Below are 4,545 nucleotides of genomic sequence, written 5' to 3'. Positions count from 1 at the left end.
CAACAATAAAAACAATAAGGAAAGCAACTTTATTTCTGTATACAATAACAATTATCGTAATGTTATATTCTAAATATTGAAATTATTTATTAAAAAATTATTTCTAACTCCACACCAATAAAAACAATCATGAAAGCAATTTTTTTCTATATGCAATAACAATTATCATAATGTTATAATCTAAATTACATTAATAAAGTTTTTTGATACTACACTCTTAATATCATGCCGTAAAAGAAAACTTTAAATCTTACCCCCACAAAATAACCAATATACTTGTTTTTTTCTTTTTCAGGTTGTTTCCCTAATTTATTTATTTATTTAGTTTTTTTGTTCCTCTATATTTCTCAACAAAGTCCTTTTCTATTGACTTTGTATTTTGTCGTTCTTCTTTATTTTTTAACTACTCATTTTTCTTTAGTTTGTATTTGAATATTCCTTAGAATTTGAATGTTAAACTTTCTCTTTGTCAAATTTTCTCTGTTAAATAGTTTATTATATTATATTAAGAAAATATCCTTTATAGAAATGAAAAAAATTATATTTTTTAATCTTTCGATGAATACATTATCAAATCATTAATTTCTTGATAGTCAAATATTGTTCATTCTTTTAGTCACAAAATTTGATATTTTCTTCAAATTAATTAAAAAATATTGATACGTCATTTTAAAGACTATTTCAATGATCAAGATACAAATTTAGTGGTCATATTATGTAACATAATATTAAAAATATGTTTACACAATATCCTTTAAAGTATTTTTAGGAACAAAATATTAACTATTCAAACACATTTTATTTTAAATTAGTTCAAAATTTCTTTCTAAAATATGTCAAAATAAGCTTAGCATTTATTATTGTTTGTAAGAAGTTAACTAATAGAAACTCTTCATTTTAACAAAATTACAAAAATATCTTTATGGGCCCATAATAAAAGTAAAGACATACAATATATGATTTCTTCTAGATTTTCATTTTAACCACTAATTACACAATTATTATTTTACCCTTAAATGATGTTAAAATTATTAAAATGCCATTGATCGTCCTTCTCATGGCTCTTCTATATTATAGAAAAATGTTAATTGTCATAATGAAACAACATGAAAATTATAAGATATAATTTACTTATAGTTGAAAATTACTTATGAAAAAATGGAGTACAAACTATACATTTAAATAAGTTATGTCATAGTTATATTAGTGTAAAGAAATTTCACTCTATGCATTTATTTACTTATTATAATATGTAATTTATTTTATTATGAAAATTTACAAATTTGATGTTTTATGAAAAATTGGTATGATATTTTTATGTGACCTCATAGTATGAAGTTCTTTACTTTATGATGAAGAAGAATATTACTTAAAATAAATTATAATATTCTACTTATATATAAGAGGGAGTTTATGATGGGACATTTGAATGTCCCATCATAAACTCCCTATATAATACATAATATAATAATATAATATAATAAATCATTTTTTCTACTATATAATATATATAATATATATTTATTTTCTAAGGGAGTTTATATAATATATAATATAATATAATATAATATATACATAAACTCCCTTTTATTATATAGTAGAAAATAAATATAATATGTATATATATAATATAATATATAATAATATAATATAATAAATCATTTACAAATGACTTAAAATATTTAATATTTAAAATTCTACGATAAAATAGGTTGACTCTCAAAATTCTATCCGGGTCACATATATTGAGACAGAAAAAATAACGTATATCATTTTAAAATTACCAAAAAAGTATTAAAAATAATAATAATTAACAACTTAAAATATCTGGAAGACATTTTAAAAGGGTTAATTTTGTAATTTTATCCATATCACATAAATTAGGAAGTTATTTGAAAGTTACATAAAAATATTATAAATCACAATAATTAATAACTTAAAAAAAAAATTTAAAAAAAAGTGCAAATTTGGATGACTCTTCAAATTTCATTTGTGTCACATAAATTGAGACAACAAAAATAGCATATATTGCGTCCATTTTAATTTATTTGTCTTAATTTTTTTTTATATTTACAAATTGTGTAAAAATACTATAAATCATGATAATTGACAACATAAAATATGTTTTGAAAAAGATACAAAAAATTGCACTGATTCTTGAAGTTAATCTATCGTAAAAATACTATAAATCATGATAATTGACAACATAAAATATTTTTAAAAAATATACATATAAAAAATTTTGATTGATTCTTGAAATTAATCTATCGTTAAAATTTATGTATAAAATACAATAAATCGTGATAATTGACAACTTAAAATTTTTATTAAAAATGCACAAAAAAAGAAATTGACTGATTCTTAAAATTAATCTATCAATGTCACATAAAATGAGACAAAAGTAATAATATGTATTATTTAATGTCAAATTACTGAAAACTACGTAAAATGTATTGTAAATCTTAACAATTAACAACATTTGATTAACTCTTGAAATTTTATCTATGCTACATACATTGAGACAAGTGGAGTAATATATATTAAGTATTTACAAATTACGTAAAATTATTATAAATTACATTATTAACAACTTAAAATATTTAAAAATCATATTAAATTTAAATAACTCACTATATTTTATCTGTGTCACATACATTAGGACAAAAAATAATAGTTATTGGGCCCGTGCGTAAGAGAGTTTATGCCTAAGTATAATATATAATATTCAATGACTCTCCAAATTTCATTTGTGTCACATAAATTGAGACAACAAAAATAACATATATTGGGTCCATTTTAATTTATTTGTCTTATTTTTTAAAATTTTTTATATTTAAAAATTGCGTAAAAATACTATAAATCATGATAATTGACAACATAAAATATGTTTTGAAAAAGATACAAAAAATTCCACTGATTCTTGAAGTTAATCTATCGTAAAAATACTATAAATCATGATAATTGACAACATAAAATATTTTAAAAAAATATACATATAAAAAATTTCGATTGATTCTTGAAATTAATCTATCGTTAAAATTTATGTATAAAATACAATAAATCGTGATAATTGACAACTTAAAATATTTATTAAAAATGCACAAAAAAAGAAATTGACTGATTCTTAAAATTAATCTATCAATGTCACATAAAATGAGACAAAAGTAGTAATATGTATTATTTAATGTCAAATTACTGAAAACTACGTAAAATGTATTGTAAATCTTAACAATTAACAACATTTGATTAACTCTTGAAATTTTATCTATGCTACATACATTGAGACAAGTGGAGTAATATATATTAAGTATTTACAAATTACGTAAAAATATTATAAATTACATTATTAACAACTTAAAATATTTAAAAATCATATTAAATTTAAATAACTCACTATATTTTATCTGTGTCACATACATTAGGACAAAAAATAATAGTTATTGGGCCCGTGCGTAAGAGAGTTTATGCCCAAGTATAATATATAATATACAATGACTCTCCAAATTTCATTTGTGTCACATAAATTGAGACAACAAAAATAACATATATTGGGTCCATTTTAATTTATTTGTCTTATTTTTTAAAATTTTTTATATTTAAAATTTTTTTTAAAAATACTATAAATCATGATAATTGACAACATAAAATATGTTTTGAAAAAGATACAAAAAATTCCATTGATTCTTGAAGTTAATTTATCGTAAAAATACTATAAATCATGATAATTGACAACATAAAATATTTCAAAAATAAATACATTTAAAAAAATTCGATTGATTCTTGAAATTAATCTATCGTTAAAAATTATGTATAAAATACGATAAATCATGATAATTGACAACTTAAAATATTTATTAAAAAAAAGAAAAAAAAATTGATTGATTCTTAAATTTAAATCGTGATAATTGAAACATAAAATTGTTCAAAAATGTTGTATGTGGGTAATCTTATTGTGTCTTGAATAGCGTCAAAGAAAGTACAGGTTTGTGATAAAAAAAACTTATTCCTTTATCCACGCAAACAATCATTTCAAAAACTTCGTTATTAGCCCCAAAACATACTATTTATGTTATTGGGCCCGTGCATAGCACGAGCAACAAAATCTAGTGTTAATATAAAAATGTGATTGAAAATATGGGTCCATATTATGTCATATCATTAGGATACACATGACATTTAGAAAAATATATTTGATTGTACTATCATTATAAATCTATTATCACTTTTTTGATGCCATAATATAGAAACAAACATTCTAGAATTTTTATGAAATGACAAATTTGCCCTTGGTCGTCCTTAACTTGGCTCTTCTATATATAACTAGATAAGGGTGCCCGTGCAAGGCACGGGCAATATTTGAGAGCAAAAAAAAGTGCGAAAAGAAAGAAATATTAATTAGCCCTACGTGGCCATTTTTGATTGGTTTGGTAGCATTTGAGAGCAAAAAAAAAGTGCTAAAAGAAAGAAATATTAATTAGCCCTACGTGGCCATTTTTGATAGGTTTGGTAGTGTTGGTAGGAGCTCTTTTAAGGAAGGAAATGACG

Source organism: Solanum stenotomum, chromosome 1, assembly GCF_019186545.1.
Source record: "Solanum stenotomum isolate F172 chromosome 1, ASM1918654v1, whole genome shotgun sequence".
Taxonomy (NCBI): Eukaryota; Viridiplantae; Streptophyta; class Magnoliopsida; order Solanales; family Solanaceae; genus Solanum; species Solanum stenotomum.
Note: the sequence above shows the minus strand (reverse complement) of the source record.